Here is a 22049-nt window from a genome sequence, read left to right on the forward strand (position 1 = left end):
GTGAGACTACCTGTACTAATTTACAAACACATTTGGCCATATTAAATGCAAATAGCGTTGATTTCCATCCTAATCTGTGCTGCAGTGCACATGACAATATGCAGACAGACAGCTGAACAATGTATATTATCTTACATACAAAACAACAATAAGTCAGCGCTAGCTGAGATGGATTGTCTGGTTATCAATTCAATAAAATGTAATAAATTTGTAAAAATAACAAAATGATGAATAAAATCAATTAAAAATGAACTAGTCACACTGCGACATATACCCTCTGATCACCATACTTTTGTATCACTTGCTGCTTGTTCCAATATCTCCATAGGACCCGCACAACTGAATGTCAATTATCCTGGGGCTGTAGCACAGTCCCTGGACCGGAAAATGCAGTTTCAACGTTGGAGGATTGTCAGTCCCAATTTTATGGCAGTAAATAGGAAAGTCCTCACCAGTGATGCGTGATTTTGGTAGAAATTCGGACCTTAGTGCATGGATGTTGGTTCAGTGTTGGCGCTTTTGCAGAGTCCACAGTGGTCCAAGCGGTGGTTGATAAGTAGTAGAAAAGGTGACAGGGAGGCTCCCACCTGACGCATTTCACAGCTGACTGCTGCTTTATCAAAGGTCCTAGGTTGGTTATTAATGTCAGAGCCGGCCTTAGGCATAGGCAAACTAGGCAAATGCCTAGGGCATTTGGAATGCTTAGGGGCACCAGCAGCTTCTGCTGATTAAAATGATATGTGGCATGCCTATATTCTGTGTGTGTGTCTGAGGCTGTATCTGCATACGTTACAGTGTATTCCTGGAAATCACTGTAATGTAGCATTTCGTATGCAGATACCGCCGCAGTCGCACACAGAATATAGGCATGCCGCATATCATTTTAATCAGCAGAAGCTGCTTGTGCATCTTAGCCACAAATAATAGGCATTGTCATAAACAAAAGGCGCCCGACGTTAGCAGAGCTGCCACCTGACTCATGCCAGGCATCTCCTGCAGAACTAGCGGCGGTACTAGGGGGCACCAGCCAAAATCTTGCCTAGGGCATCATATTAGTTAGGGCCGGCTCTGATTAATGTATATTATCTGCTTGAAAAAAATGTGCCCATTCCAGATCTGAATACAAACGTGTATAGTTACTACAGAGTAGTCACGATGTGTGTAATCATAGTCTTAAAGTTGATCTGCTATACCAGTCTTAAATTGAGTCATTTTATTTATTTAATTATTACTGTTAAATTACGGTGCTCAACCATATAGTGTAGTTCTGTACAGAGGATATTTAATCATTCAGTTAAGTCCATGCATTTTTTTATTATTAAAGATACTAGTGCTAAATGCACAAAACTATAACTATAATATTAATATAAAGGATATTCCACAGAAATATAAATCCTATATAATAAAAGGCTAGCGTTGCTTCTCACTTCTATGGGGGGAATTCAAGCTTTTCACGCACCAGTGGCCACTAGATGGAGCAATTCAAGTTTTGCTCCATATGGGCGCACAAAGCCGCGGGCACTGACATTACTGTTGTGTTGTGCTGTCATTTTGATGGGCTGGTAATTAATATAATATAAATAACTAGGTACAATCAGGGGTGGGGCAGGGGTGGACGAGCCACAAGTCAGAAATGGCAACCGCCTAGGGCCCAGTGGGTCCTAGTGGACCATCTGCACACTGCCATGGGGATGTATAGAACACAGCGTGTATTTTTTTCTTATAGTAGTTGGTAATGGCAATGAGGAGGATGGTGGTTATACAGTCGTTGCACATATAGTTGTACTGAATTACTACGTCTGCATTGAACTTTCACCAGTCTCCTGGATGTTTATCTAAAATGACACATTCTTGCATGACTGTATTTATTCACAGGGAGGACAACAATTAAGTGGTGACATGCTTAGGACTCCAGCCTGCCAATTCAACAATAGGTAAGTACTGTACCTAGGAAGGGAGCGATTAGTGTTATCTGCGAAGAAGGTGTAAAGTAATGTTATTTGGGAGCTGATATGGGGTGTATTAATGTTGCTAATTACAAACCCTCCAACATGACCCATTCCATTAGGTACAAAATGCTCTGTTCCTGGACTTCCTTTCCAGTGGCAGTTACAGAGGTGGAGCAGCAGCACAGTCCAAAATTCAACTAGGGAAGCCACACCAACTGCTACCCCAAACACTGCCAAACATCACCAGCCAGGACTCAATGGCAGTTGGTGTGGCTCCCCTATTTGAATTTTGGACTGTGCTGCAGCCCCACCTCTGCAACTGCCACTGGCAAAGAAGTCCAGGAACAGAGCATTTTGTACCTAATGGAGCGGGTCATGTTGGAGTGTATGTAATTATACTGAATACAGAACACTGAACAGGTAGAAGCTGGAGTCTAGGGCAGTGGTTTCCAAACTGGGTGCCTTGGCCCAGGAAATTTATAGAAGTAGCCCTAATGGAGGTAGGTGCAACTATGAGTAAATGAGGATCTCATATGGGTAGTCTATAAAGTAATAAATGTCAATATTCTCACTCAGGTTGGTATCCTATTAGCTCCCTCAGGCACGCCAAGCAGATTTCCTGATAGGCAGCCCCAGGAGACCCATTTTTCAGCCGGTCTGGAAACTTATCCTGGAACTCATGTGTTATCGAACGAAAACAGATCATTTACCGCACGGTAAAAATGGGCTATAATTTGATAGCCCTATGTTACTATCAGGCTAATAAACCAGTTTTTACAATACAGTAAATTACTGCATGCAATAGCAGTGCTGTTTTTAGGGCCATGGCCATTGTTTCTTTCAGACAGTATTCTATGTGGTCTGGCTGTTCACATAGAATACTGTTGAAAAAGTCCCACCCAAAATGGCTACCGCTTCAGAAGAGACACTTAAGAAGGTTGCTAGAGGAGACAGCAGCCACGCTATCTATTCTCCCTCCAGGGGGATTGTGGGAGGAGAAGAGGGAGAAAAGGTGTCGGGATTACGGTGCCGGTATACTGTGTGCCGGGATCCCAACAACTGGTATACTGATGTAGCGCCCTAACATAGGAAGACCATGGGAGTTTATTTAGAGGTATGACAAGTTACTATGACCCATTGAATTATACTATGTAATGGTGTATATAAATGAATTCCTGTATTTTCCATTATATATATATTTAACTATGTATGTGGCTGGTAACAATTACATGGTGTACAGGGCTGATACTACTTATGGGACAGCTGGAGAGATTGCTCCAGAAACTGACCCTCACGCTGCTATAACGGTCAAATGGCAGAGACCGCATGAGGAGGAGAGCAGGTGCACAAAAGTCAGTTGGTGCTGGTGACTCAGGAGACTGGATGCAGCTGGGAACTGCTGAACACAGCCAGCCCCGGGAGCAGTGAGAGGAGACAAGTGACAGCCGCTAGGGAGAACCAGCAGATCTTTACAAGGGGGAGCGCGGTGAGAGTGTGACGCAGCCCAGAGAAGATGTGGTCGAGAGCCCGGAGTCTGCACGGTACCTGCCAGCTATCCTTCCAGGCATTGGGAGGAGAGGAGATCACACTGAGGTATGGTGCCGCTGCACGCTGCCCCCGCAAAGTCTTCCAGGCAGGCAGGGGAAGTTGGTGTGACCCGGCGGAGAGCCATCTTAGAGTCCTCTGAGCGGCAGAAGCAGCGGGAGGGGAAGCGGAGGTGGCCAGCGCTATAACAACATAGACGCCAGTAGCAGCCTAGCAACAGCCACACACACCCTAACCCCAGGCCGAGCCACAGAGTGAGGCACCTATAAGCAGTGAAGCGGCCTATGCAAATGGGAGAGGAGGAGTAGGGAGAGCCCCTTACTGCAGCATCAATGGGCGGAGGTGTAAGTGTATTTAAGCAGATATTCATTGTACACTGTATACCAGCAGTACTATCGCTCTAGTCTATGACAGGACTGGGACTGATTATACTAGCGCTAGACAACAGATATAGAGGAGCTGTCTATAGTACAGAGGAATCAAATTTTATTGCATCATTAGTCCAGTGTGGATTGTACAGTATCGGTTCCTGCTCCATCATAAGAAATTAAGAAAGCTGGAAAGTGCTAGAGGGCTATGTATATGTACCTGTGGAACTGTGCCCAAGGACTATAGTAGCGCTGCATAAATATTTCTAGCAGTGTCAGTTACCAGTGTTTCACAGCATCAAATTAGCACTGGTGCAGGCGAATCGGAACATTAAGCAGCCCTGAGGATTAATTTTTGAAGGATAGGACCTGCTAGGTATACAAAGGGTGTCGTTCTGCTTAGGAAACAGTAAGAGCGGAGACCAAGACATTAAGCGCAGCATTTTTTAAAGACAGCAAATAAAAGCAGAGTCAATAGTAAAGAGATAGTCCAAATTAGTCTGCATTTTATAAATAGTTGCTGAACAATTCACCTGTTCCATAAGTACAAGGTGAATAGACTGGTAGTCAGCATATAAAAGAATCTACTGTTATGAGCCAAACTACTTCAAGTACCCCAAGACTGTGATTATATTTCATATATTGCTTCTAACCCGGATATCGCCTAAGGGACAGCTTAAACACTTAAACTCTGCAGGAACATAGAGGACCCCTGTGTTACAAAATACACAGGAATACAGTTGGTTAAGGAGGTACAGCCGCCAGGGATCAGATATACTAACATCCCAAGGAGTACCATGTAAAATACACATCTACTGTGAAGGGAAAAAGCCGATTGTTAGTGTTTGATACATATAAGTTAAGAAGTACCTTCTACTCAGCAGACCACAGAGAAACATTTGTAACATTATATAGGATAGTAACTGTTGCAATAATTTTCCAGACTGAGCCAAGAGGCCTGTCACTAGCTAAAGGGAGAATTGAAGGTTATGGTTTAGTAATGATGTTACATAGTCTGTACTAAATGCTGATGTTTTTATAGGTTTATGGGCCCTATAGTGCACTATCACCCTAAGACTACCCGGGTCACTCAAACACCTATAGGTGTTATTTCAAAGAGTATTTTTTTTTGTAATGCATGCAGTTGGAAATGTATAGTATAGAGTATATAGGATATTCTATGATATAAAGAGATAATCTGAGATAAAGATTTATTACAATATAATTGCAAAGTTATAAGTGAGAGAAGTGGTTGTGTTTTATTTGCCATAAATACTTACCAATAGGGTTAATCGAGAATCCAGTTGATGACCGTTGGAGTGAATCTGAAACACAAGGAAGAACAGACCGTTGTGAAGGTACAGGTCAAAGTGCAACCTAGGGGAAGGGTATTAATACATGCTCTTCATTGGCTTTCCCAAGCAAGCCTAAACTACATAAGTGCTTGAGTGGAGGCACGCCTTAGTAGTCACTGATAGTAACCCCCTCACTGCAGGGAAATAGTGGGTAGGAAAGGGTTACACTAAATACCACCCTTCTCCTCCACATCGTCTTGAATCCTGGACTCCCTATCTCTGAACCATGACTCTTTTAATGTAAGTCCAAGAATCGTAACACATACAAGTACTGTGACGCTACAGATTATACCGCAGTGTAATTTTCATACATGTATTGTGATGCTGCAGCAGTGGCGGAACTAGCGAGCGGTGGGCCCAGGTGCGACAAAATGCTTTGGGCCCCCCCCATCCCATCCAAGTCCACCCCACCCCCCACCCCTGGAGAGGATCTGGTGAGGGGGACCTGCTCAGGGACAGAGAAATGGATACCTAGCAACAGTGCTGTAACTAGACATTTTAGCACTGTGTGCAAGAAACGGCATCGAAGCCCCACCCCTGCATGCAAAACAGGGCCAGTGCGCACCGTAGGCGCGCGCAAAAATACATAGGGGCATGGCCTCTTGGGGAAGGGGTGTGGCCACAAAATAATACCAATTCATAAAACGGTGCACAGTAGTCTCCATTATTCAATTGACGCCGCACAGTAGCACCACTACGACAGATTCCCCTTTTTACACATTAGGGCAGACAGCGTCCCCTTTTTACACATTACGGCAGACAGCGTCCTCCTTTTTACACATAATGGCAGACAGCGTGCCCTTTTTACACATAGCGGCAGACAGCGTGCACTTTTTACACATAACGGCAGACAGCGTCCCCTTTTTACACATAACGGCAGATAGTGTGCCCTTGTTACACATAATGGCAGACAGTGTCCGCTTTTTACACATAACGGCAGACAGCGTACCCTTTTTACACATCACGGCAGACAGCGTCCCCTTTTTACACATCACGGCAGGCAGATTCCCCCTTTTTTACACATTATGTCAGGCAGATTCCCCCTTTTTTACACATTATGGCAAGAAAGAAAGAAAGAAAGAAAGAAAGAAAGAAAGAAAGAAGAAATAATGAATTATACTTACCCTCTCCGCTGGCTCAGTCTCCTCAGTGCAGCTTCTGGCAGATCACGATTCCCGGGCAGGAGAGAAGGAGGAGGAGGGAGCCGCAACAGCGCTGTGTTATTGGTGGAGGCGCTGCTGCTGCTGTCCCTCTGCTTCACTATAGGCTGTTCTGCCGCTGTAAATGCTGGGATGCGCTTCACAGCGGCGGAAGACAGCCTATAGTGAAGCAGAGGGACAGCAGCAGCAGCGCCTCAACCAATAACAGCACTGCTGCGGCTCCCTCCTCCTTCCCCCCGTACCGCTGCGCTCCTCTCCTCTCTCTCCGGGTGGCTATGTGCTGCAGGCAGCGATTGCCCGCAGCACACAGCGTCATGTAATAAGTCAGTTTGACTCATTACATGCTTTGGGCCCCTGGACAGAGGCGGGCCCCAGTGCAATGCACTGGTTGCACTGGCAGCTTAATATTTATTTATACATGTCTTGTGACACTGCAGGTCAGACCTCACTGTAATATTCATACACTTATTGTGACACTGCAGATCAGACCACAGCGTAATATTCAACCAAGTATTGCGATGCTGCAGGTCATACTGCGGTTTAGTATTTATACAAGTATTGGGGTGTTGCAAGTCGTACCACAGCTTAAAATTCATACACATACTGTGACGCTGCAGGCCATAGCCCAGTGTATACATAACAAGTACTGTGATGCTGCAGGCCATACCACAGTGTAATATTCATAGAAGTTCTGTGACACTGCAGGTCATACCCCAGTGTAATATTCATACAATTACTGTTATGTTGCAGGCCATACCGCAGTGTAATATTTATGGTTAATGATTATTTTATTGATAGCATCCAAATAGGCATGTCAGACAGTTCCTTTCACTACTGGCAGGGAAAAAAAAAGGTAATTTAGAGACCCTTGACTTTGCTTTACTTAAGTTGCCCACCTTCCTGTGTGTACTCAGAAAGAGTTTTCAGCGCAGCTGTGAAAGTGATTGGTTTGTTATACTCTGCATGTCTTGTTTAATATATACAACATAAGGGTGGGGGGGGGACGGACCCAAGGACAATTCCATCTTGCACTTCTTTTCTTTATGTGCAGTTTGGAGCATTGATGACTGTCTTCTTGTGTAGACGACAAACATTTTCATAGTTTATTAAACTGCCATCCTGGCTGCCACTGCAGTGCCATTATTTTTCCTAGATGTGCCATGTTGGAAGTTTAAGTGCCACATGTTTGTGCTGCCCACTGCTGTCTCTTAGCTTGCAAACCTTTGGCCTAAACTGAATGAAAATAATATTGTGAGCTGTGAGGTGGTCAAACTTGAATGGAAATGACTGGAAATTAATGTTTTTGAGGTTATTAATACAGTGGGAACAAAAACAGGCCCAAATTATGTGTCTGTTATGATTCCAGCACTCTGGTCAGAGGAGATCTTATGGCAAGGACCGGAGCACTGGAACGGAATGCTGGGGAAGGGAGCAGGACAGGAATATAGCCCCTGGCGCCCTAACTCTGTTGTCTCACCCGTGTTGTCAGAAATCCCCTGCGAGACTATGGTTTCTTGAGCCCTTGGCAGCCGCGTTTGAAGGGCGGATTATGTCTGCCCAACTTCGATGCCCCCCGGTCTTAATGAGAGACAAAGGGAAACCCGCGACAGGGTGATAACAAGAGGCCCTCTAACTAAACAACCAGGCCAGGGGCTAAGCAAACTCAAAACTATAATATGTGCGGAGAAACCGCCAGGGAAAAGGAAAACCAAAATATCCACTTGTCCAATTCTCCTACCCGGCACCGCCGAGTACCAGAGAGGACTTGTGGAAGCGGAACCCTCCGCAAATGCTCCAAACACAAAATATAAAAGGTAGAGCGGCTGAGCCGCAACACACGGCAGAGCCGCAACTCACGAACACCACTGGACATAAAACGGTGATCAGTCAGGACTCCAGGGAACCAAACAACCTCTTGGGATGAGATGACAACTCCCGAATACCGGACTGGAATGACCGGATACAGCAGGACTGGAAACAGACTCTCAGCAAACAAAGGCAGCATGCAGGAAGCTATTACCGGTGTCTGTGAGAAGCCCTGGGAGTGTATTAAACAAGGAGTCCTCCAATCAGCTGCTAAAGGCTGATTAGAATAAATGCCGTGCAGCTGCCTTGTTGCACGGCCAGAGAGCAGGTGAATATCTTAATTTCCTAAAGCCTAGCAATGGGGAACGCGGTCCGCCAGTGGCGTCCCCGTTGCTAGGGTCCGTGCGGCTCAGCACGCCCGGCGTCTAGCGTTGCTAGGGAGCCGGCGGCTGTACGCGCACGGCGTCTCTAGTTGCTAGGCGCCGGGCCGCGCAGACAAGCGGACCCCGGCGCCTAACAGTACCCCCCCCCCCCTTGAGGAGGGGTCAAGGAACCCCTAAAGCCAGGGTTCTGAGGAAATTCCCGAAAAAATGCCCTCTTGAGCTTCGGGGCATGAAGATCCTTATCCAGGACCCAAGACCTTTCCTCCGGACCATAGCCTTTCCAGTGAACTAGAAAATACAGCCGACCCCGGGACAATTTGGAATCGAGAACCTTCTCTACCAAGAACTCCTGTTGTCCCTGTACATCCACTGGAGATCTACCCTGAGAGATCTTCCGAGGAAATCTACTGGAAGAAACGTATTGTTTCAACAGGGAACAATGAAACGTATTTCCAATCCTGAGAGATCTTGGTAAACGTAACCGAAAGGCAACTGGGTTGACTCTTTTAATAATAAGAAATGGCCCAATAAATTTGGGTCCCAGTCTAGCCGAAGATTGTCGAAGCCTGATGTTGCGAGTCGACAACCACACCCTATCTCCCACCTTAAAAGTGCAAGGACGTCGGAGCCTGTCAGAAAATTTCTTCTCTCGAAAGGCCGCTTTTCTGAGAGCAAGGTGCACCTTTTTCCAAATGGCTCTGAGATGGGAGGTTAAGGTTAGCGAGGAGACTGAGGAAAGATGAAAAAAAGAATTAGCTCTGGGGTGAAAACCAAAAACTGAAAAGAATGGAGACTCTTTAGTGGAGGAATGACAAGAATTATTGTAAGCAAATTCAGCCAACGGAAGAAACTCGGATCAATCATTCTGGAGTTTGGCTGAATACAAGCGCAAATATTGTTTCAATGATTGGTTAACTCGTTCGGTTTGCCCGTTGGATTGTGGGTGGTAACCGGATGTTAACGACAATTTCATCTTCAATGAGGCACAAATACATTTCCAGAATTGTGCGATGAATTGTGGACCCCGATCAGAAACAATATCAGTAGGCAACCCATGAAGCCTGAATACATGGCGGAGAAACAAAACTGCCAACCCTTGGGCAGAAGGCAATCGGGGAAGAGCAATAAAATGAGCCATTTTACTAAAACGGTCCACTACCACCCATATGACTCGGAATCCGGCTGAAAGGGGAAGGTCAACCACAAAATCCATGGAAATATGAGACCACGGCCTGAGAGGAACATTTAAGGGCATAAGTTGCCCGATGGGCAAGGAACGGGGAACCTTATGCTGTGCACAAACCTGACATGAATAAACAAATTCCTTGACGTCTTTAGAAAGACCAGGCCACCATACTGAGCGAGAGACTAACTCCAATGTCTTAGAGACTCCTGGATGCCCTGAAACTTTGTTATCATGGAATTCCGTTAAAACAGTAGCTCTCAAAAACTCAGGGACGTAAAGACGACCAGCAGGAGTAATTCTAGGAGCTTGATGTTGAAGCTGTTTTAACTGGGTAAATAAATCTTGTGTGAGGCCCGCCCAGATGACCGAAGATGGAAGTATGGGGGTGACAGGATTGTTATTGTGAACCGGAAGAAAGCTACGTGACAGGGCATCAGCCTTAGTATTCTTGGAACCAGGCCTGAAAGTGATTATAAATTTGAAACGCGTAAAAAATAATGCCCAACGTGCCTGCCGGGCATTAAGCCGCTTAGCCGATTCAATGTATTGCAGGTTCTTATGGTCAGTCAATACCGAAATAGTATGTTTTGCTCCCTCCAGCCAATGCCTCCACTCCTCGAAAGCCCACTTTACCGCCAGTAACTCCCGATTACCAACGTCATAGTTGGATTCAGCGGATGAGAATTTCCTGGACATAAAGGCACAAGGATGTAACTCCAGAGACTCCGGATCCTTTTGAGAAAGGATAGCCCCCACTCCAACCTCCGAGGCATCAACCTCCACCACAAAGGGCAATTCCGGATTAGGATGTCTGAGGACTGGAGCCGAGACAAAGGCTTGTTTCAAGGCCCGGAAGGACAACTCAGCTTCACGCGACCAGTTGGTAGGATCCGCTCCTTTCTTTGTCAGAGCTACAATGGGAGCAACCAGGTCAGAAAAAGAATGAATGAACCTCCTATAATAATTCGCAAACCCTAAAAAGCGCTGAATTGCTTTTAAATTGGTGGGTTGCGCCCAACTAAGGATGGCCTGGAGTTTCTTTGGTTCCATGGAAAATCCCTGAGGGGAAATTATGTACCCTAAAAAAGATACTTCCGTGACATGAAACTCACACTTCTCCAGCTTGGCATATAAATGATTCTCGCGTAACTTTTGAAGAACCAGACGCACCTGGGTAACATGTTGTTCCATTGATTCAGAAAAAATCAGGATGTCGTCTAAGTAAACGACCACGAATTTCCCTAGGAAGTCACGGAGCACATCGTTAATGAGGTCTTGAAAAACTGCTGGAGCATTGGACAGGCCGAACGGCATCACCAGGTATTCGTAGTGACCCGACTGAGTACTGAAGGCCGTTTTCCACTCATCTCCAGATTTAATTCAGATGAGGTTGTACGCTCCTCTAAGGTCAATTTTAGAAAAAATCACAGCAGAACGTAACTGATCAAAGAGTACAGAAATCAACGGCAAAGGATAGGTGTTTTTAACTGAGATCTTATTCAGGGCTCTAAAATCAATGCAAGGTCTAAGCGAGCCATCCTTTTTCTCCACAAAGAAGAAGCCTGCACTTAAAGGAGATTTTGATGGTCTAATAAATCCATTCTCAAGGCTCTCCTTTACATAATCATTCATAGCCGCAGTTTCTGGCCCGGATAATGCATATAATCTTCCCTTTGGCAATGCGGCACCAGGAATTAACTCAATAGCACAATCATAAGGCCGATGGGGAGGCAGAATGTCCGCATAGCCTTTGGAGAAAACATCAGCAAACTCCTGGTATTCCACCGGAATGAGTTCTAGAATGATAGCTGCTACTCTGACTGGAAACGTGATACATTTCTTATCAAAAAAAGTACCCCATTGTGAAATCTCCCCCGACCGCCAATCAATGGTGGGATTATGAAAGGCCAGCCAAGGGTGACCCAGAACAACTGGAACTGCTGGGCAATGTGTAAGAAAGAACTCGATTTTCTCGGAATGTAGAGCTCCTACTGTAAGTAGTACAGGGGGTGTATGGAGAGAAATAATCCCATTAGACAGCGGACTCCCATCTAAGCCATGCATGGTGACACACCTACCCAAAGGTAACTGAGGAATGCCTAAGGCCTTAGCCCAAGTTAAATCCATAAAGTTTCCTGCAGCTCCACTGTCAACAAAAGCCGACACCGAAGAACTGAGGCTGCCAAAGGAAACTTTAACTGGGACTAAAAGGGAGTTATTCGAGGAGATAAGCTGCAGACCTAGGTGAACCCCCTCACAATTCACCTGGTCAAAGCGTTTCCCGACTTGTTCGGACAATTACGAGCAAAATGTCCCTTACCCCCACAGTACAGACAAAGACCAGAATTTTGCCTTCTGGCTCTTTCTTCAGGAGACAGCCGGGAGAGACCCATCTGCATGGGCTCCTCTACGTCTTCAGGAATGGAATATACACACGGACTTGACCTTACAGGTGCTCCTTTTTCAGCCCTCCGCTCTCTGAGACGACGATCAATCTTAATAGAAAGCTCCATGAGTTTATCGAGAGTCTCAGGAGCGGGGTACTGAAGGAGACTGTCTTTTATAGACTCTGATAAGCCGAGGCGAAACTGACTGCGCAGGGCTGGGTCATTCCAGCCACAGTCGTTTGACCAACGGCGAAACTCCGTACAATAAACCTCCGCAGGATTTCTACCCTGTCTGAGAGCGCACAACTGACTTTCAGCGGACGCCTCTCTATCAGGGTCATCATACAAGAGCCCTAAAGACTCAAAAAAAGCGTCAACTGACAACAATGCCGGATCCTCTGCTCTTAAACCAAATGCCCAGGTCTGAGGATCCCCCAGGAGCAAAGAAATAATAATCCCGACCCGCTGAGATTCAGTACCCGAGGAAGTCGGTCTTAAACGAAAATAAAGCTTACAGGAGTCTTTAAAATTAAAAAACTCTTTTCTATCACCAGAAAAACGGTCAGGCAAATGCATCTTTGGTTCAGGGACTACCCTTGGGGAAGCTCGCAAAAGATCATCCTGCGACTTCACCCGAAGAGAAAGATCCTGAACCATCTGAGTAAGTTCTTGAATCTGGCTGACTAAGAGCTGACCAGGATTTGGCCCTAAACCTGTTGGATTCATGAGGCCGATAAACTCTCACAAAACTGAATGAGAAAAAATTAAACCCCGTTTAATTTTAAGTTTTGGTATGGCCGGTAATAATGTTATGATTCCAGCACTCTGGTCAGAGGAGATCTTATGGCAAGGACCGGAGCACTGGAACGGAATGCTGGGGAAGGGAGCAGGACAGGAAAATAGCCCCTGGCGCCCTAACTCTGTTGTCTCACCCGTGTTGTCAGAAATCCCCTGCGAGACTATGGTTTCTTGAGCCCTTGGCAGCCGCGTTTGAAGGGCGGATTATGTCTGCCCAACTTCGATGCCCCCCGGTCTTAATGAGAGACAAAGGGAAACCCGAGACAGGGTGATAACAAGAGGCCCTCTAACTAAACAACCAGGCCAGGGGCTAAGCAAACTCAAAACTATAATATGTGCAGAGAAACCGCCAGGGAAAAGGACAACCAAAATATCCACTTGTCCAATTCTCCTACCCGGCACCGCCGAGTACCAGAGAGGACTTGTGGAAGCGGAACCCTCCGCAAATGCTCCAAACACAAAATATAAAAGGTAAAGCGGCTGAGCCGCAACACACGGCAGAGCCGCAACTCACGAACACCACTGGATATAAAACGGTGATCAGTCAGGACTCCAGGGAACCAAACGACCTCTTGGGATGAGATGACAACTCCCGAATACCGGACTTCTGAGGACTGGAATGACCGGATACAGCAGGACTGGAAACAGACTCTCAGCAAACAAAGGCAGCATGCAGGAAGCTATTACCGGCGTCTGTGAGAAGCCCTGGGAGTGTATTAAACAAGGAGTCCTCCATTCAGCTGCTAAAGGCTGATTAGAATAAATGCCGTGCAGCTGCCTTGCTGCACGGCCAGAGAGCAGGTGAATATCTTAATTTCCTAAAGCCTAGCAACGGGGAACGCGGTCCGCCTGTGGCGTCCCCGTTGCTAGGGTCCGTGCGGCTCAGCGCGCCCGGCGTCTAGCATTGCTAGGGAGCCGGCGGCTGTACGCGCACGGCGTCTCTAGTTGCTAGGCGCCGGGCCGCGCAGACAAGCGGACCCCGGCGCCTAACAGTGTCTTTAGCTGATTTTATGAATTTTTGGAAAAAAATATACAGATCCAAAACCAAAATATGCAAACATTAGTTTGGGCAAAACCAAACACAGATGCAAAACATGAAGGCGAAACAGATCCAAAACTAAAACCAAAACAAAGGGGTCAGTGCACATCTCTAGGAAGAGAAGCTTGTGATCACCCATAAAAATCTTGGTTTCCTAAAGGTGTGTATACACTAGACGATATATCGTACAATCTGGCTGATATTGGCTGGATCTGCAAGTGTGTATGCACTATGTCGCTGATGATGCGTGCTCCTGCGCATCGTCAGCGACATCCTTTGTCGGACCTGCTGTAGGTATTGGGCAACATACCTAGGCATCATGGCCCCTGCTCTCCCCCTTCCACTCGTCACTGCCGGCTTCGGCAAGTCTCGTCATTGACGACATTGCTTCGTTTGCGAGTCATCTAGTGCGTACCCAGCATAAGAGATTATTCCAAAAATGGCCCATTCCTCTATTAAAAGGAAAGAGTGAACAAAAAAAATAACTAGTGAATTTCCAGATGCTGATCCAGAACCTTATGGCTGACAGGCAGTCCCAAAAGCAGTGAAATAAATCCATCATGGGAAAACCACACATTGGACAGGAGTGGATTGATGAGAGACCCATCTCGAAATCTGATAGGGTGAGGTATGCCCTATGAAAATTTCAGAAACATTTAAATTTAAATTTACCCCAATTACTTTGACACAGACTGCATGTCTATGTTATGTGTTACAGTAATAAGAGTGTCTGGATCTGTAACATATTTGTCTTCCGTGCTAATAAGCAGTTAATCTTTCTGTTTTCTAATATATAATGTAAATACTAAAAAAATCACTACATAGCATTATTGTTTAAATTTTTCATTGTTTTAAATAAATACCTGTACAGATCATTGTCTAAGCCTCGCATCGCCCAACAGAATGATTCATCTTTACTTTCTTCCAGCAAAATTACTTTACAGGATAATGAAAACTTTATCTGATGACACAGGAATTCCTCCTAAAGGAACTGAGCATTAATTCCACTTCAGATTAACTTCCGTCTGATTAAAACGGTTTCATCTATCAACAGCAGTAATATTGTTCTATCAGCGTCCCAGTCATTTATACGTATTTGTCTGCTCTAAAATATCTCAAGTAATTTTACATAATTGAAAGTTTCCTGACAAAATTCTTGGACATTTAAGAAATAACTTATTAGTGGTGAATATACTGTAAGTATTTTGTTTAGTAATAAAGTTGTCAATCCCTAATCACATACTGATAAGTTTATAGAAGTTATATTTAATAAAGTTAGTTAAATTGAATCTTTAATTAGGATAGGGACTAATACAGAAATGTATGCAAACTAGATGATCTGTGAATGCACAGGATCTATACTGCACATATGCAAATCTGATTCTTCATGGACGGTCGCAGTGCTGCCTAAGCGCTGCGGCTTATTACACAGCCACAATATTGCAGCGGCTGTGCAATCGCATATATCTCTGAATCAGGCACCTAGACTGCAGAGGAGACTGTGCTCTTCATAACATCTATTGTTCCTGATGTTTACTCAACTGATTTTTGCATCCAGGCCCGGCGATACCCGCTCAGCAAAGGGATGCAGAGCAGGTAGGCGCCAGGATGGAGAGGCGCTCTCCCTGCCCTGCATCACCGCTGCTGCTGCGCCGCCTGTCCCCCTGCTGCTGCTGGCTGCTGTGCCTTTCACACTGTGACAGACAGTGGCACCAGCAGCTTTAAGCGTCCTCTCCCCCTCCCTGACTGTGTGACAGGCAGCGCGGAGTGTTCAAGTTCACTCTGCAGGAAGACCTGAAAACGGGGCGGGGTTACATGTAATGGAGGGGCATAGCTACAAAGGACCATGCTGATCATGAGGAGGAACAGCCTGGAGGATGGACAGCTCCAGCCAGCCAGACTTCTTTTTGGTAAGAAGATGTAAAGAGAGTGAGTGAGTGTGCTTGAGAAAGTGTATGTGTGTATATATGCGTGTGTGTGTGTGTGTGTGTGTGTGTGTGTGTGTGTGTGTGTGTGTGTATCTGTGTGTGTGTGTGTATCTGTTTGTGTATGTGTGACTGGGTGGGCAAAATGTGTGTAAGCGGCAGGGCCGTAACTACATATGTGCGAAGTGTGCCTTGCACACAGCGTACTTCAGCTGAGGGCGCATCATGCGCTGTCTGCTGTAGGCAGCGGCAGAGACGCATTTTTAAATGTTATTCATTATGCATCAAGCCCGCCCTCCTGCCCGTCACCAAGTCCGCCTCCTCCTACCCATAAACACTCATACCGGCTCACACTGCTAGGACTCCACTACCTTTAATTGCCGGGTGCCCGCATGTCACTTGCGTGGCGCCCGGCTCCCATCATGCAGCTCAGAAATACTTCCGCCTCCCAGACAGATCTCCGGCCAATGGTGGTGGGGGTGGGCGCGCCAATGACTGACCGATGTACGGCAGGGATAGGAGGAGCGTGAGTGCGGGACCCGGCAATCGTCAGGACAAAGGAAGACGGACCTCACCAAACAGGCTTCAGCTGTGCAGGTAACCCCCGCGATCAACCCCCCTCCCCCCCCCCCAAGCAGCAGCACCATCAGTATCACACTCCCACCAAACACACACAGATCAGCAGCACTTTCCTCGTCCCCATAACGATCCCACTCCCTTTGATCACCCCCCCCACACACACACACACACACACACACTTTCTGTGATCACACAGAAACTATGTGCCACAGATAATACAGTTTAGGTACACATGTAGCTGCTTATGATAACTTTGTCTGCCGTAATGTGTGACATGTGGCTCTGCCTGCCGTAATGTGTGACATGGGGTGCTGTCTGCCGTAATGTGTGACATGGGACGCTGTCTGCCATAATGTGTGACATGGGGCGCTGTCTGCCGTAATGTGTGACATGGGACACTGTCTGCCATAATGTGTGACATGGGACGCTGTCTGCCGTAATGTGTGACATGTGGCTCTGCCTGCTGTAATGTGTGACATGGGACTCTGTCTGCCGTCATGTGTGACATGGGACGCTGCCTGCCGTAATGTGTGACATGTGGCTCTGTCTGCCGTAATGTGTGACATGTGGCTCTGTCTGCCGTAATGTGTGACATGGGGGGCTGTCTGCCATAATGTGTGACATGGGACGGAGTCTGCCGTAATGTGTGACATGGGACTCTGTCTGCCGTAATGTGTAACATGGGGTGCTGTCTGCCGTAATGTGTAACATGGGGCGCTGTCTGCCGTAATGTGTGACATGGGGATCTGTCTGCCGTAATTTGTGACATGGGACAGAGTCTGTCGTAATGTGTGACATGGGACTCTGTCTGCCATAATGTGTGACATGGGACTCTGTTTGCCGTAATGTGTGACATGGGACTCTGTCTGCCGTAATGTGTGTAATCGGCTCTATTGTGCAGCGTAATATGAATAATGGAGACTACTGTGCAGCGTAATATAAATAAGAGACTACTGTGCAGCGTAATATGATTTATGGAGACTACTGTGCGGCGTAATGTGAATAATGAAGACTACTGAGCGGCGTAATATAATTTATGTAGACTACTGTGCAGCGTAATATGAAAAAATGGAGACTACTGTGCGGTGTAATATGAATAACGGAGACTACTGTGCAGCGTAATATGAATAATGGAGACGACTGTGCGGCGTAATATGAACTGGTATTATTTTATGGCCATGTCCCTTCCCCATGAAGATACGCCCCTATATTTTTCACGCGCCCAATTTTAATTATCAGGGGGGGGGGGGCCGATGCAGTTTCTTGCACACAGCGCTAAAATGTCTAGTTACGGCGCTGGTAAGCGGCACTACCACAGGTGGATTTTTGTGTAAGCAGCACTAAGAGGGCACTTTGTGTAAGCAGCACTACTACAGGGGGCATTTTGTGTAAGCGGCACTACTACAGGGGGGACTTTGTGTAAGTGGCACTACTAAGGGGACTTTGTGTAAGTGGCACTACTTCAGGGGTGATTTTGTGTAATCGGCACTACTGCAGGGGGATTTTGTGTAAGCGGCACTACTACAGGGAGGATTTTGTGTAAGCGGCACTACTACAGGGGGGATTTTGTGTATAAGAAGCACTACTACGTGCGGTGTTATGTGAATAAGATTGTGCTACTGTGGCGTAATTTGACATGGGGGTACTATTGTATGGCCATGTCCCTTCCGTGAAAGACCACATCCTTTTTTGGAGTGCACCAAAGGCGTGCACTGTCCCTTTGTAAAGTATGGGAGGGCACAAATTTATAGTTTGCTGGGGGGCGCCGAACACCCTAGCACAGGGGTGTCAAACACAAGGCCCGCGGGCCAAATCCGGCCCGCCAGACCTCGTCTGATGGCCCGCGGACTCACATTTCAAACATGGGTGGGTCCGTGGGACGCGCTTCGCTGCAGCCAATCCCTAGCCTGCCAGATTGATTGATGGCTCTGTGGCCCGGCTGCAAACTTTAAAAATAGGAGGTGGAGCCTTGCCAGTGCGGACTTGATGGCGCAGCTCTCCTCGATTTGGTGAGTTGTGCTTCGGACAGTGGATAACCTGCGGCTGGAGGAGGGTGTTGGGGTCTGAGAGCTGCCAGTGTTCCGCAGCCGGGGATCGGGGCTGGGTACTCCGTGATCCCGCGGCCAGCTCCGGGTGGTGATGCTGCTTTAGCTCTGAGCTGTTACAATCAGCGGTGACAGGGGGGCTGACTGTTCCCGCGGTGGGGGCTGGTTCAGGTCCCCGAGCTTCCGGCATTACAATGAGTCTCACTGACTCATTTAATGCCGCCACCAACGCTGCGCCTGTCTGCCCACCACCAGTGCCCCGGAGCCCTGTGCATTAAGACAGTCACTGCACAGTCAGTGACTCGGGTCCCGACTCCCGGCCGGAGGGGGAGAAGGAGATGCTCTGCTTTCAGCTCCTCCACCATAGACTCAAATGCTGCATGTGCCCGACTTGTTTAACTATTCCAAGTCCCTCTCTCTATTGCTGTTCACACGGACACCTGGCTGTTACACCCCGGTCCTGATTGTCACCAGCGCCAAAAGTTCATGGGAGGGATGCATAGAGTCACTGGCAGCCATCTCCATGCACAGTGACAGCCCCTGATTGTAAGCACTACTGATGCCAGGCAGGAAAATGCAATACTATTGTTGTACAAGTGGAAAGTGCTGCTCCTCCTCTCTCTCGCTCCTCTGCCCCCCCTCTCTCTTCATGTATCCCCCTCTATGCATCTCCTTCCTCTCTGTCTCCCCCCACTCTCCGTCTCTCCTCCTTTCTCGCTCTCTGTCTGTCTCCCCCCTTTCTCTCTCCGTCTCTCCCCCCTCTCTATCCCTATCTCCTCACATAGACCTACAGATACAACCGGCCCTTTGATGGGGACCAAACTGCTGATGCGGCCCCCGATGAATTTGAGTTTGACACCCCTGCCCTAGCACCAGCCCTATTTGCATCATTTCTCAATTACACTTTTCCAGCTGTACCCTCTGCATTGGAATATAAATTGAGTTGATGCTTCAGTATTATATTTTAGAGATGAGCGGGTTCGGTTTCTCTGAATCCGAACCCGCCAGAACTTCATGTTTTTTTTCACGGGTCCGAGCGACTCGGATCTTCCCACCTTGCTCGGTTAACCCGAGCGCGCCCGAACGTCATCATGACGCTGTCGGATTCTCGCGAGGCTCGGATTCTATCGCGAGACTCGGATTCTATATAAGGAGCCGCGCGTCGCCGCCATTTTCACACGTGCATTGAGATTGATAGGGAGAGGACGTGGCTGGCGTCCTCTCCATTTAGATTATAAGAGACTGAGAGAGATTTACTGGAGCTGACTAGGCGGAGTACTGTTACTGTAGAAGTGTAGAGACTGAGTGGAGAGAGTTTACTAGTGAGGACAGTGCAGTTTACTTTATAATCCGTTCTCTGCCTGAAAAAAGCGATACACAGCACACAGTGACTCAGTCACATACCATATCTGTGTGCACTGCTCAGGCTCAGGCCAGTGTGCTGCATCATCTATTATCTATATATAATATTATATATATCTGTCTGACTGCTCAGCTCACACAGCTTATAATTGTGGGGGAGACTGGGGAGCACTACTGCAGTGCCAGTTATAGGTTATAGCAGGAGCCAGGAGTACATAATATATTATATAGTGAGTGACCACCAGACACACAGTGCAGTTTATTTAATATATCCGTTCTCTGCCTGAAAAAAGCGATACACACAGTGACTCAGTCAGTCACATACCATATCTGTGTGCACTGCTCAGGCTCAGGCCAGTGTGCTGCATCATCTATTATCTATATATAATATTATATATATCTGTCTGACTGCTCAGCTCACACAGCTTATAATTGTGGGGGAGACTGGGGAGCACTACTGCAGTGCCAGTTATAGGTTATAGCAGGAGCCAGGAGTACATAATATATTATATAGTGAGTGACCACCAGACACACAGTGCAGTTTATTTAATATATCCGTTCTCTGCCTGAAAAAAGCGATACACACAGTGACTCAGTCAGTCACATACCATATCTGTGTGCACTGCTCAGGCTCAGGCCAGTGTGCTGCATCATCTATTATCTATATATAATATTATATATATATCTGTCTGACTGCTCAGCTCACACAGCTTATAATTGTGGGGGAGACTGGGGAGCACTACTGCAGTGCCAGTTATAGGTTATAGCAGGAGCCAGGAGTACATAATATATTATATAGTGAGTGACCACCAGACACACAGTGCAGTTTATTTAATATATCCGTTCTCTGCCTGAAAAAAGCGATACACACAGTGACTCAGTCAGTCACATACCATATCTGTGTGCACTGCTCAGGCTCAGGCCAGTGTGCTGCATCATCTATTATCTATATATAATATTATATATATCTGTCTGACTGCTCAGCTCACACAGCTTATAATTGTGGGGGAGACTGGGGAGCACTACTGCAGTGCCAGTTATAGGTTATAGCAGGAGCCAGGAGTACATAATATATTATATAGTGAGTGACCACCAGACACACAGTGCAGTTTATTTAATATATCCGTTCTCTGCCTGAAAAAAGCGATACACACAGTGACTCAGTCAGTCACATACCATATCTGTGTGCACTGCTCAGGCTCAGGCCAGTGTGCTGCATCATCTATTATCTATATATAATATTATATATATCTGTCTGACTGCTCAGCTCACACAGCTTATAATTGTGGGGGAGACTGGGGAGCACTACTGCAGTGCCAGTTATAGGTTATAGCAGGAGCCAGGAGTACATATTATATTAAAATTAAACAGTGCACACTTTTGCTGCAGGAGTGCCACTGCCAGTGTGACTGACCAGTGACCTGACCACACTGACCACCAGTATAGTTAGTAGTATACTTATATTGTGATTGCCTGAAAAAGTTAAACACTCGTCGTGTGACTTCACTTGTGTGTTTTTTTTTTTTTTATTCTATAAAAATAAAACTCATTCTGCTGACAGACAGTGTCCAGCAGGTCCGTCATTATATAATATATAATATATACCTGTCCGGCTGCAGTAGTGATATATATATATTTTTTATATCATTTATCATCCAGTCGCAGCAGACACAGTACGGTAGTTCACGGCTGTGGCTACCTCTGTGTCTCTGCACTCGGCAGGCAGTCCGTCCATAATTGTAATACCACCTAACCGTGGATTTTTTTCATTCTTCTTTATACATACATAGTTACATAGACATCTTCTCTTTATCAACCAGTCTATATTAGCTGCAGACACAGTACAGTACGGTAGTTCATGGCTGTGGCTACCTCTGTGTCTGCACTCGGCAGGCAGTCCGTCCATAATTGTATACCACCTAACCGTGGTTTTTTTTCATTCTTCTTTATACATACATAGTTACATAGACATCTTCTCTTTATCAACCAGTCTATATTAGCTGCAGACACAGTACAGTACGGTAGTTCACGGCTGTGGCTACCTCTGTGTCTGCACTCGGCAGGCAGTCCGTCCATAATTGTATACCACCTAACCGTGGATTTTTTTCAGTCTTCTTTATACATACATAGTTACATAGACATCTTCTCTTTATCAACCAGTC

General features: G+C 46.5%; 1 long non-coding RNA gene across 1 annotated transcript in view; it reads left to right on the forward strand.

Annotated features, from left to right (window-relative positions):
- The first annotated feature begins 3251 nt into the window (after nt 1-3251).
- The window catches only part of LOC134898848 (uncharacterized), a 32775-nt gene continuing 13977 nt past the window's right edge, over nt 3252-22049 (forward strand). Inside the window, exons 1-2 of the long non-coding RNA XR_010172542.1 lie at nt 3252-3542; nt 5149-5220. This is a non-coding gene — a long non-coding RNA (uncharacterized LOC134898848). The remainder of the gene's footprint in view (nt 3543-5148; nt 5221-22049) is intronic.

This window comes from Pseudophryne corroboree, chromosome 1 (assembly GCF_028390025.1).
Source record: "Pseudophryne corroboree isolate aPseCor3 chromosome 1, aPseCor3.hap2, whole genome shotgun sequence".
NCBI classification, from domain to species: Eukaryota; Metazoa; Chordata; class Amphibia; order Anura; family Myobatrachidae; genus Pseudophryne; species Pseudophryne corroboree.